Here is a 14,587-nt window from a genome sequence, read left to right on the forward strand (position 1 = left end):
TTTCACCTGTTATTTAGCACCTGCTATAATCAAATATGTGAACATTTTACAGTACAGTAGGGAGGGGGGAGGAGGAGAGCATGGGAGAGGAGAGGAGAGAGGACGGAAAGGAGAGGGGAGGAAGAGGAGAGGAGGGGAGAGAGGACGGAAAGGAGAGGGGAGGAAGAGGAGAGAGGAGAGGAGGGGAGAGAGGACGGAAAGGAGAAGGGAGGAAGAGGAGAGAAGAGAGGAGGGGAGAGAGGACGGAAAGGAGAGGGGAGGAAGAGGAGAGAAGAGAGGAGGGGAGAGAGGACGGAAAGGAGAGGGGAGGAAGAGGAGAGAGGAGGGGAGAGAGGACGGAAAGGAGAGGGGAGGGGAGGAGGAAGAGAGAGGAGAGGAGAGGAGGGGAGAGAGGACGGAAAGGAGAGGGGAGGAAGAGGAGAGAGGAGGGGAGAGAGGACGGAAAGGAGAGGGGAGGGGAGGAGGAAGAGAGAGGAGAGGAGAGGAGGGGAGAGAGGACGGAAAGGAGAGGGGAGGGGAGGAAGAAGAGAGAGGAGAGGAGGGGAGGGGAGGGGAGGAAGAGGAGAGAGGAGAGGAGGGGAGAGAGGACGGAAAGGAGAGGGGAGGGGAGGAAGAAGAGAGAGGAGAGGAGGGGAGAGAGGACGGAAAGGAGAGGGGAGGGGAGGAGGAAGAGAGAGGAGAGGAGAGGAGGGGAGAGAGGACGGAAAGGAGAGGGGAGGGGAGGAAGAAGAGAGAGGAGAGGAGGGGAGGGGAGGGGAGGAAGAGGAGAGAGGAGACAGGACACCACAGCTCCTCTCTACAGACCAGATGGTAGAAAGTTCTCTCCACCACGTAAGCGAGTGTGGCACATCATCAAAGATGTGTGTGTCGTGAGAGAGGATAGATAAATCAACTGGCCAGAGATAATTTACTTCCCAGAGATAATCTACTGCCCAGAGAAAACAGAGTGGATAGATACATCTACTGGCCAGAGATAATTTACTTCCCAGAGATAATCTACTGCCCAGAGAAAACAGAGTGGATAGATACATCTACTGGCCAGAGATAATTTACTTCCCAGAGATAATCTACTGCCCAGAGAAAACAGAGTGGATAGATACATCTACTGGCCAGAGATAATTTACTTCCCAGAGATAATCTACTGCCCAGAGAAAACAGAGTGGATAGATACATCTACTGGCCAGAGATAATTTACTTCCCAGAGATAATCTACTGCCCAGAGAAAACAGAGTGGATAGATACATCTACTGGCCAGAGATAATTTACTTCCCAGAGATAATCTACTGCCCAGAGATTTTGTATTTAATATGGATCTGCCAAGGCAGCAGCTATTCTTCCAGGGGTCCAGCAAAATTAAGGCAGTTATATAATTTTGAAAACATTACAATACATTCACAATACACTGTGTGCCCTCAGGCCCCAACTCCACCACTACCACATATCTATAAAATACAAAATCCATGCACACGTGTGTGTATAGAATATGTATAGAAGCTCTCTGTGTACATCCAAAGGCCAGCCGTTCTGCCCTGTTCTGAGCCAATTGTAATTTTCCTAAATTCCTCTTTGTGGCACCTGACCACATGACTGAACAGTAGTCCAGGTGTGACAAAACTAGGGCCTGTAGGACCTGCCTTGTTGATAGTGTTGTTAAGAAGGTAGAAACTAGGGCCTGTAGGACCTGCCTTGTTGATAGTGTTGTTAAGAAGGTAGAAACTAGGGCCTGTAGGACCTGCCTTGTTGATAGTGTTGTTAAGAAGGTAGAAACTAGGGCCTGTAGGACCTGCCTTGTTGATAGTGTTGTTAAGAAGGTAGAAACTAGGGGCTGTAGGACCTGCCTTGTTGATAGTGTTGTTAAGAAGGTAGAAACTAGGGCCTGTAGGACCTGCCTTGTTGATAGTGTTGTTAAGAAGGTAGAAACTAGGGCCTGTAGGACCTGCCTTGTTGATAGTGTTGTTAAGAAGGCAGAGCAGGGCTTTATTATAGACAGACTCCCCATCTTAGCTACTGTTGTATCAATATGTTTTGACCATGATAGTTTACAATCCAGGGTTACTCCAAGCAGTTTAGTCATCTCAACTTGCTCAATTTCCACATTATTCATTACAAGATTTAGTTGAGGTTTAGGGTTTAGTGAAGGATTTGGGGAATTCCTGATTCTACCTGGATTATGTTGGAGAGGCTTCCATTAAAGAACATCCTCTGTGTTCTGTTAGACAGGTAACTCTTTATCCACATTATAGCAGGTGGTTTAAAGCCATTATAGCAGGGGGTGTAAAGTCATTATAGCAGGGGGTGTAAAGCCATTATAGCAGGGGGTTTAAAGTCATTATAGCAGGGGGTTTAAAGCCATTATAGCAGGGGGTGTAAAGCCATTATAGCAGGGGGTGTAAAGCCATTATAGCAGGGGGTGTAAAGCCATTATAGCAGGGGGTGTAAAGTCATTATAGCAGGGGGTGTAAAGTCATTATAGCAGGGGGTTTAAAGCCATTATAGCAGGGGGTGTAAAGCCATTATAGCAGGGGGTGTAAAGTCATTATAGCAGGGGGTGTAAAGCCATTATAGCAGGGGGTGTAAAGCCATTATAGCAGGGGGTGTAAAGTCATTATAGCAGGGGGTTTAAAGCCATTATAGCAGGGGGTGTAAAGCCATTATAGCAGGGGGTGTAAAGCCATTATAGCAGGGGGTGTAAAGTCATTATAGCAGGGGGTGTAATGCCATTATAGCAGGGGGTGTAAAGTCATTATAGCAGGGGGTGTAAAGTCATTATAGCAGGGGGTGTAAAGCCATAACGCATACGTTTTACCAGCAGCAGACTATGATCGATAATGTCAAAAGCCGCACTGAAGTCTAACACAACAGTTCCCACAATCATTTTATCATCCATTTCTCTCAGTCATATGTGTAAGTGCTGTGCTTGTTGAATGTCCTTCCCTATAAGCGTGCAGAAAGTCTGTTGTCAATTTGTATCTGTTCAAAAATCATCTACTGGCCAGAGATAACAGAGAGTGGACAGCTCCACCTACTGCCCAGAGATAACAGAGAGTGGACAGCTCCACCTACTGCCCAGAGAGAACAGAGAGTGGACAGCTCCATCTACTGGCCAGAGATAACAGAGAGTGGACAGCTCCATCTACTGGCCAGAGAGTGGACAGCTCCATCTACTGCCCAGAGATAACAGAGAGTGGACAGCTCCATCTACTGGCCAGAGAGAACAGAGAGTGGACAGCTCCATCTACTGGCCAGAGAGAACAGAGAGTGGACAGCTCCATCTACTGGCCAGAGATAACAGAGAGTGGACAGCTCCATCTACTGGCCAGAGATAACAGAGATTGGACAGCTCCATCTACTGGCCAGAGATAACAGAGAGTGGACAGCTCCATCTACTGCCCAGAGAGTGGACAGCTCCATCTACTGCCCAGAGATAACAGAGAGTGGACAGCTCCATCTACTGGCCAGAGATAACAGAGAGTGGACAGCTCCATCTACTGGCCAGAGATAACAGAGAGTGGACAGCTCCATCTACTGGCCAGAGATAACAGAGAGTGGACAGCTCCATCTACTGGCCAGAGATAACAGAGAGTGGACAGCTCCATCTACTGGCCAGAGATAACAGAGAGTGGACAGCTCCATCTACTGCCCAGAGAGTGGACAGCTCCATCTACTGCCCAGAGATAACAGAGAGTGGACAGCTCCATCTACTGGCCAGAGATAACAGAGAGTGGACAGCTCCATCTACTGGCCAGAGATAACAGAGAGTGGACAGCTCCACCTACTGGCCAGAGATAACAGAGAGTGGACAGCTCCATCTACTGCCCAGAGATAACAGAGAATGGACAGCTCCATCTACTGGCCAGAGAGAACAGAGAGTGGACAGCTCCATCTACTGCCCAGAGATAACAGAGAGTGGACAGCTCCATCTACTGGCCAGAGATAACAGAGAGTGGACAGCTCCATCTACTGCCCAGAGATAACAGAGAGTGGACAGCTCCATCTACTGGCCAGAGAGAACAGAGAGTGGACAGCTCCATCTACTGGCCAGAGAGTGGACAGCTCCATCTACTGGCCAGAGATAACAGAGAGTGGACAGCTCCATCTACTGCCCAGAGAGTGGACATCTCCATCTACTGCCCAGAGATAACAGAGAGTGGACAGCTCCATCTACTGACCAGAGAGTGGACAGCTCCATCTACTGACCAGAGAACAGAGAGTGGACAGCTCCATCTACTGCCCAGAGATAACAGAGAGTGGACAGCTCCATCTACTGCCCAGAGATAACAGAGAGTGGACAGCTCCATCTACTGGCCAGAGATAACAGAGAGTGGACAGCTCCATCTACTGCCCAGAGAGTGGACATCTCCATCTACTGCCCAGAGATAACAGAGAGTGGACAGCTCCATCTACTGACCAGAGAGTGGACAGCTCCATCTACTGACCAGAGAACAGAGAGTGGACAGCTCCATCTACTGCCCAGAGATAACAGAGAGTGGACAGCTCCATCTACTGCCCAGAGATAACAGAGAGTGGACAGCTCCATCTACTGGCCAGAGATAACAGAGAGTGGACAGCTCCATCTACTGACCAGAGAGAACAGAGAGTGGACAGCTCCATCTACTGCTCAGAGAGTGGACAGCTCCATCTACTGCCCAGAGAGTGGACAGCTTCATCTACTGCCCAGAGAGTGGACAGCTCCATCTACTGGCCAGAGATAACAGAGAGTGGACAGCTCCATCTACTGACCAGAGAGAACAGAGAGTGGACAGCTCCATCTACTGCCCAGAGAGTGGACAGCTCCATCTACTGCCCAGAGAGTGGACAGCTCCATCTACTGCCCAGAGAGTGGACAGCTTCATCTACTGCCCAGAGAGTGGACAGCTCCATCTACTGGCCAGAGATAACAGAGAGTGGACAGCTCCATCTACTGGCCAGAGAGTGGACAGCTCCATCTACTGGCCAGAGATAACAGTTGTGGTTTGGCACTTTGATGACAAACCATGAATGACTAAAGCTCTGGGTTTAAAATGATGTAAAATAAACGAGTAACACTGAAGGAACCCTTTAAAAGAGGTTAGAAGTAGTTATACATAGTTAATGATCAGCTAATATGTAGTAAATAATTAATTAATTGATCAACTATATTGATCAATCCTATTTCCTTTAATCCACCGCAACAACTGAGCTGAAATAAAAGCTGGTGTTATAATGTCAAACGCACTTTTCAATTTGGAAAACCCAGTGCTCTGCCATTTATCAACCCTTTCATCGGGGTTGGTAATTTACCTGTTGGTAATTAATCTGTTGGTAATTAATCTGTTGGTAATTAATCTGTTGGTAATTTACCTGTTGGTAATATACCTGTTGGTAATATACCTGTTGGTAATATACCTGTTGGTAATTTACCTGTTGGTAATATTTGAGGTGGGTCATTGAAAACTGTGCTAATTTCAACCAGTGCTACTGGTGATATTTACGACTCACCAAAAGCAGGTTTTAGCGGTAACGGTCATGACGTCCATTTCGTCATCGGAGACGCATAATCAGTAACCTTTAACCAATGTTTTATTCAAATATCACGAGCAACAAAACAGTCAACGTGACATTCACGTTTTTTGTCTTTATATTGGACATCATTTTTATGCTGCTTATGTGAAAACCTTGCTCTTATTAGGCCTATGTACATAGCTAGTAGCAGGGACTCACCGGTCTGGTAACTCAGGCTTGTAAAAGGTGAGGTTAAGATGGAGCTTTGATACCTGGGTGTCAGAAGGCGGGGGGGGGGGGGGGGTAGTTGAGTGTCATCCGCATAGCAATGAAAGGAGAGACCATGCGAGGTTATGGAGCCGAGTGACTTGGTGTATAGAGAGAAGAGGAGAGGGTCTAGAACCGAGCCCTGGAGGACACCAGTGGTGAGAGTACGTGGTGCAGACACAGATCCTCCCCACGTCACCGGGTAGGAGCGGCCTGCCATGTTCAAATCAAATCGAAATGAAATCAAACTTTATTTGTCACAAGCACCGAATACAACAAGTGTAGACTTTACCGTGAAATGCTTACTTTACAAGCCCTTAACCAGCAGTGCAGTTCAAGAAGAGTTAAGAAAATATTTACCAAATAAACTGAAGTAAAAAGTAATAATAAAAAGTAACACAATAAGAATAACAATAACAAGGATATATACAGGGGGTACCGGTACAGAGTCAATGTGGAGGCTATATACAGGGGGTACCGGTACAGAGTCAATGTGGAGACTATATACAGGGGGTACTGGTACAGAGTCAATGTGGAGGCTATATACAGGGGGTACCGGTACAGAGTCAATGTGGAGGCTATATACAGGGGGTACCGGTACAGAGTCAATGTGGAGGCTATATACAGGGGGTACCGGTACAGAGTCAATGTGGAGGCTATATACAGGGGGTACCGGTACAGAGTCAATGTGGAGGCTATATACAGGGGGTACCGGTACAGAGTCAATGTGGAGGCTATATACAGGGGGTACCGGTACAGAGTCAATGTGGAGGCTATATACAGGGGGTACCGGTACAGAGTCAATGTGGAGGCTATATACAGGGGGTACCGGTACAGAGTCAATGTGGAGGCTATATACAGGGGGGTACTGGTACAGAGTCAATGTGGAGGCTATATACAGGGGGTACCGGTACAGAGTCAATGTGGAGGCTATATACAGGGGAGTACCGGTACAGAGTCAATGTGGAGGCTATATACAGGGGGGTACCGGTACAGAGTCAATGTGGAGGCTATATACAGGGGGTACCGGTACAGAGTCAATGTGGAGGCTATATACAGGGGGTACCGGTACAGAGTCAATGTGGAGGCTATATACAGGGGGTACCGGTACAGAGTCAATGTGGAGGCTATATACAGGGGGTACCGGTACAGAGTCAATGTGGAGGCTATATACAGGGGGGTACCGGTACAGAGTCAATGTGGAGGCTATATACAGGGGGTTACCGGTACAGAGTCAATGTGGAGGCTATATACAGGGGGTACCGGTACAGAGTCAATGTGGAGGCTATATACAGGGGGCACCGGTACAGAGTCAATGTGGAGGCTATATACAGGGGTACCGGTACAGAGTCAATGTGGAGGCTATATACAGGGGGTACCGGTACAGAGTCAATGTGGAGGCTATATACAGGGGGTACCGGTACAGAGTCAATGTGGAGGCTATATACAGGGGGTACTGGTACAGAGTCAATGTGGAGGCTATATACAGGGGGTACCGGTACAGAGTCAATGTGGAGGCTATATACAGGGGGTACTGGTACAGAGTCAATGTGGAGGCTATATACAGGGGGTACCGGTACAGAGTCAATGTGGAGGCTATATACAGGGGGTACCGGTACAGAGTCAATGTGGAGGCTATATACAGGGGGTACCGGTACAGAGTCAATGTGGAGGCTATATACAGGGGGGGTACCGGTACAGAGTCAATGTGGAGGCTATATACAGGGGTACCGGTACAGAGTCAATGTGGAGGCTATATACAGGGGGTACCGGTACAGAGTCAATGTGGAGGCTATATACAGGGGGTACCGGTACAGAGTCAATGTGGAGGCTATATACAGGGGGTACCGGTACAGAGTCAATGTGGAGGCTATATACAGGGGGTACCGGTACAGAGTCAATGTGGAGGCTATATACAGGGGGTACTGGTACAGAGTCAATGTGGAGGCTATATACAGGGGGTACCGGTACAGAGTCAATGTGGAGGCTATATACAGGGGGTACCGGTACAGAGTCAATGTGGAGGCTATATACAGGGGGTACCGGTACAGAGTCAATGTGGAGGCTATATACAGGGGGGGTACCGGTACAGAGTCAATGTGGAGGCTATATACAGGGTGTACCGGTACAGAGTCAATGTGGAGGCTATATACAGGGGGTACCGGTACAGAGTCAATGTGGAGGCTATATACAGGGGGTACCGGTACAGAGTCAATGTGGAGGCTATATACAGGGGGTACCGGTACAGAGTCAATGTGGAGGCTATATACAGGGGGTACCGGTACAGAGTCAATGTGGAGGCTATATACAGGGGGTACTGGTACAGAGTCAATGTGGAGGCTATATACAGGGGGTACCGGTACAGAGTCAATGTGGAGGCTATATACAGGGGGTACCGGTACAGAGTCAATGTGGAGGCTATATACAGGGGGTACCGGTACAGAGTCAATGTGGAGGCTATATACAGGGGGTACCGGTACAGAGTCAATGTGGAGGCTATATACAGGGGGTACCGGTACAGAGTCAATGTGGAGGCTATATACAGGGGGTACTGGTACAGAGTCAATGTGGAGGCTATATACAGGGGTACCGGTACAGAGTCAATGTGGAGGCTATATACAGGGGGTACCGGTACAGAGTCAATGTGGAGGCTATATACAGGGGGTACCGGTACAGAGTCAATGTGGAGGCTATATACAGGGGGTACCGGTACAGAGTCAATGTGGAGGCTATATGCAGGGGGTACCGGTACAGAGTCAATGTGGAGGCTATATACAGGGGGTACTGGTACAGAGTCAATGTGGAGGCTATATACAGGGGGTACCGGTACAGAGTCAATGTGGAGGCTATATACAGGGGGTACCGGTACAGAGTCAATGTGGAGGCTATATACAGGGGGTACCGGTACAGAGTCAATGTGGAGGCTATATACAGGGGGTACCGGTACAGAGTCAATGTGGAGGCTATATACAGGGAGTACCGGTACAGAGTCAATGTGGAGGCTATATACAGGGGGTACCGGTACAGAGTCAATGTGGAGGCTATATACAGGGGGTACCGGTACAGAGTCAATGTGGAGGCTATATACAGGGGGTACCGGTACAGAGTCAATGTGGAGGCTATATACAGGGGGTACCGGTACAGAGTCAATGTGGAGGCTATATACAGGGGGTACTGGTACAGAGTCAATGTGGAGGCTATATACAGGGGGTACCGGTACAGAGTCAATGTGGAGGCTATATACAGGGGGTACTGGTACAGAGTCAATGTGGAGGCTATATACAGGGGGTACTGGTACAGAGTCAATGTGGAGGCTATATACAGGGGGTACCGGTACAGAGTCAATGTGGAGGCAATATACAGGGGGTACCGGTACAGAGTCAATGTGGAGGCTATATACAGGGGGTACCGGTACAGAGTCAATGTGGAGGCTATATACAGGGGTACCGGTACAGAGTCAATGTGGAGGCTATATACAGGGGGTACCGGTACAGAGTCAATGTGGAGGCTATATACAGGGGTACCGGTACAGAGTCAATGTGGAGGCTATATACAGGGGGTACTGGTACAGAGTCAATGTGGAGGCTATATGCAGGGGGTACCGATACAGAGTCAATGTGGAGGCTATATACAGGGGGTACTGGTACAGAGTCAATGTGGAGGCTATATGCAGGGGGTACCGATACAGAGTCAATGTGGAGGCTATATACAGGGGGTACTGGTACAGAGTCAATGTGGAGGCTATATACAGGGGGTACCGGTACAGAGTCAATGTGGAGGCTATATACAGGGGTACCGGTACAGAGTCAATGTGGAGGCTATATACAGGGGGTACCGGTACAGAGTCAATGTGGAGGCTATATACAGGGGGTACCGGTACAGAGTCAATGTGGAGGCTATATACAGGGGGTACTGGTACAGAGTCAATGTGGAGGCTATATACAGGGGGTACCGGTACAGAGTCAATGTGGAGGCTATATACAGGGGTACCGGTACAGAGTCAATGTGGAGGCTATATACAGGGGGTACCGGTACAGAGTCAATGTGGAGGCTATATACAGGGGTACCGGTACAGAGTCAATGTGGAGGCTATATACAGGGGTACCGGTACAGAGTCAATGTGGAGGCTATATACAGGGGGTACCGGTACAGAGTCAATGTGGAGGCTATATACAGGGGGTACCGGTACAGAGTCAATGTGGAGGCTATATACAGGGGGTACCGGTACAGAGTCAATGTGGAGGCTATATACAGGGGGTACCGGTACAGAGTCAATGTGGAGGCTATATACAGGGGGTACCGGTACAGAGTCAATGTGGAGGCTATATACAGGGGGTACCGGTACAGAGTCAATGTGGAGGCTATATACAGGGGGTACCGGTACAGAGTCAATGTGGAGGCTATATACAGGGGGTACCGGTACAGAGTCAATGTGGAGGCTATATACAGGGGGTACCGGTACAGAGTCAATGTGGAGGCTATATACAGGGGGGTACCGGTACAGAGTCAATGTGGAGGCTATATACAGGGGGTACCGGTACAGAGTCAATGTGGAGGCTATATACAGGGGGTACCGGTACAGAGTCAATGTGGAGGCTATATACAGGGGGTACCGGTACAGAGTCAATGTGGAGGCTATATACAGGGGGTACTGGTACAGAGTCAATGTGGAGGCTATATACAGGGGGTACTGGTACAGAGTCAATGTGGAGGCTATATACAGGGGGTACCGGTACAGAGTCAATGTGGAGGCTATATACAGGGGGTACCGGTACAGAGTCAATGTGGAGGCTATATACAGGGGGTACCGGTACAGAGTCAATGTGGAGGCTATATACAGGGGGTACCGGTACAGAGTCAATGTGGAGGCTATATACAGGGGGTACCGGTACAGAGTCAATGTGGAGGCTATATACAGGGGGTACCGGTACAGAGTCAATGTGGAGGCTATATACAGGGGGTACCGGTACAGAGTCAATGTGGAGGCTATATACAGGGGGTACCGGTACAGAGTCAATGTGGAGGCTATATACAGGGGGTACTGGTACAGAGTCAATGTGGAGGCTATATACAGGGGGTACCGGTACAGAGTCAATGTGGAGGCTATATACAGGGGGTACCGGTACAGAGTCAATGTGGAGGCTATATACAGGGGGGTACCGGTACAGAGTCAATGTGGAGGCTATATACAGGGGGTACCGGTACAGAGTCAATGTGGAGGCTATATACAGGGGGTACCGGTACAGAGTCAATGTGGAGGCTATATACAGGGGGTACCGGTACAGAGTCAATGTGGAGGCTATATACAGGGGGTACTGGTACAGAGTCAATGTGGAGGCTATATACAGGGGGTACTGGTACAGAGTCAATGTGGAGGCTATATACAGGGGGTACTGGTACAGAGTCAATGTGGAGGCTATATACAGGGGGTACCGGTACAGAGTCAATGTGGAGGCTATATACAGGGGGTACCGGTACAGAGTCAATGTGGAGGCTATATACAGGGGGTACCGGTACAGAGTCAATGTGGAGGCTATATACAGGGGGTACCGGTACAGAGTCAATGTGGAGGCTATATACAGGGGGTACCGGTACAGAGTCAGTGTGGAGGCTATATACAGGGGGTACCGGTACAGAGTCAGTGTGGAGGCTATATACAGGGTATTACGGTACAGAGTCAATGTGGAGGCTATATACAGGGTATTACGGTACAGAGTCAATGTGGAGGCTATATACAGGGTGTTACGGTACAGAGTCAATGTGGAGGCTATATACAGGGTATTACGGTACAGAGTCAATGTGGAGGCTATATACAGGGTATTACGGTACAGAGTCAATGTGGAGGCTATATACAGGGTGTTACGGTACAGAGTCAATGTGGAGGCTATATACAGGGTATTACGGTACAGAGTCAATGTGGAGGCTATATACAGGGGGGTACCGGTACAGAGTCAATGTGGAGGCAGTATACAGGGTGTTACGGTACAGAGTCAATGTGGAGGCTATATACAGGGGGTACCGGTACAGAGTCAATGTGGAGGCTATATACAGGGGATACCGGTACAGAGTCAATGTGGAGGCTATATACAGGGGGTACCGGTACAGAGTCAATGTGGAGGCTATATACAGGGGGTACCGGTACAGAGTCAATGTGGAGGCTATATACAGGGGGTACTGGTACAGAGTCAATGTGGAGGCTATATACAGGGGGTACCGGTACAGAGTCAATGTGGAGGCTATATACAGGGGGTACCGGTACAGAGTCAATGTGGAGGCTATATACAGGGGGGTACCGGTACAGAGTCAATGTGGAGGCTATATACAGGGGGTACCGGTACAGAGTCAATGTGGAGGCTATATACAGGGGGTACCGGTACAGAGTCAATGTGGAGGCTATATACAGGGGGTACCGGTACAGAGTCAATGTGGAGGCTATATACAGGGGGTACTGGTACAGAGTCAATGTGGAGGCTATATACAGGGGGTACTGGTACAGAGTCAATGTGGAGGCTATATACAGGGGGTACTGGTACAGAGTCAATGTGGAGGCTATATACAGGGGGTACCGGTACAGAGTCAATGTGGAGGCTATATACAGGGGGTACCGGTACAGAGTCAATGTGGAGGCTATATACAGGGGGTACCGGTACAGAGTCAATGTGGAGGCTATATACAGGGGGTACCGGTACAGAGTCAATGTGGAGGCTATATACAGGGGGTACCGGTACAGAGTCAGTGTGGAGGCTATATACAGGGGGTACCGGTACAGAGTCAGTGTGGAGGCTATATACAGGGTATTACGGTACAGAGTCAATGTGGAGGCTATATACAGGGTATTACGGTACAGAGTCAATGTGGAGGCTATATACAGGGTGTTACGGTACAGAGTCAATGTGGAGGCTATATACAGGGTATTACGGTACAGAGTCAATGTGGAGGCTATATACAGGGTATTACGGTACAGAGTCAATGTGGAGGCTATATACAGGGTGTTACGGTACAGAGTCAATGTGGAGGCTATATACAGGGTATTACGGTACAGAGTCAATGTGGAGGCTATATACAGGGGGGTACCGGTACAGAGTCAATGTGGAGGCAGTATACAGGGTGTTACGGTACAGAGTCAATGTGGAGGCTATATACAGGGGGTACCGGTACAGAGTCAATGTGGAGGCTATATACAGGGGGTACCGGTACAGAGTCAATGTGGAGGCTATATACAGGGGGGTACCGGTACAGAGTCAATGTGGAGGCTATATACAGGGGGTACCGGTACAGAGTCAATATGGAGGCTATATACAGGGGGTACCGGTACAGAGTCAATGTGGAGGCTATATACAGGGGGTACCGGTACAGAGTCAATGTGGAGGCTATATACAGGGTATTACGGTACAGAGTCAATGTGGAGGCTATATACAGGGTGTTACGGTACAGAGTCAATGTGGAGGCTATATACAGGGTATTACGGTACAGAGTCAATGTGGAGGCTATATACAGGGTATTACGGTACAGAGTCAATGTGGAGGCTATATACAGGGTGTTACGGTACAGAGTCAATGTGGAGGCTATATACAGGGTATTACGGTACAGAGTCAATGTGGAGGCTATATACAGGGTATTACGGTACAGAGTCAATGTGGAGGCTATATACAGGGTGTTACGGTACAGAGTCAATGTGGAGGCTATATACAGGGTATTACGGTACAGAGTCAATGTGGAGGCTATATACAGGGGGGTACCGGTACAGAGTCAATGTGGAGGCAGTATACAGGGTGTTACGGTACAGAGTCAATGTGGAGGCTATATACAGGGGGTACCGGTACAGAGTCAATGTGGAGGCTATATACAGGGGGTACCGGTACAGAGTCAATGTGGAGGCTATATACAGGGGGGTACCGGTACAGAGTCAATGTGGAGGCTATATACAGGGGGTACCAGTACAGAGTCAATGTGGAGGCTATATACAGGGGGTACCAGTACAGAGTCAATGTGGAGGCTATATACAGGGTATTACGGTACAGAGTCAATGTGGAGGCTATATACAGGGGGTACCAGTACAGAGTCAATGTGGAGGCTATATACAGGGGGTACCGGTACAGAGTCAATGTGGAGGCTATATACAGGGGGGTACCGGTACAGAGTCAATGTGGAGGCTATATACAGGGGGTACCAGTACAGAGTCAATGTGGAGGCTATATACAGGGGGTACCAGTACAGAGTCAATGTGGAGGCTATATACAGGGGGGTACCGGTACAGAGTCAATGTGGAGGCTATATACAGGAGGTACCGGTACAGAGTCAATGTGGAGGCTATATACAGGGGGTACCGGTACAGAGTCAATGTGGAGGCTATATACAGGGGGTACCAGTACAGAGTCAATGTGGAGGCTATATACAGGGGGTACCGGTACAGAGTCAATGTGGAGGCTATATACAGGGGGTACCGGTACAGAGTCAATGTGGAGGCTATATACAGGGGGGTACCGGTACAGAGTCAATGTGGAGGCTATATACAGGGGGTACCAGTACAGAGTCAATGTGGAGGCTATATACAGGGGGTACCAGTACAGAGTCAATGTGGAGGCTATATACAGGGTATTACGGTACAGAGTCAATGTGGAGGCTATATACAGGGGGTACCAGTACAGAGTTAATGTGGAGGCTATATACAGGGGGTACCGGTACAGAGTCAATGTGGAGGCTATATACAGGGGGGTACCGGTACAGAGTCAATGTGGAGGCTATATACAGGGGGTACCAGTACAGAGTCAATGTGGAGGCTATATACAGGGGGTACCAGTACAGAGTCAATGTGGAGGCTATATACAGGGGGGTACCG

Source organism: Salmo salar, chromosome 24 (assembly GCF_965601325.2).
Source record: "Salmo salar chromosome 24, fSalSal1, whole genome shotgun sequence".
Lineage (NCBI taxonomy): Eukaryota > Metazoa > Chordata > Actinopteri > Salmoniformes > Salmonidae > Salmo > Salmo salar.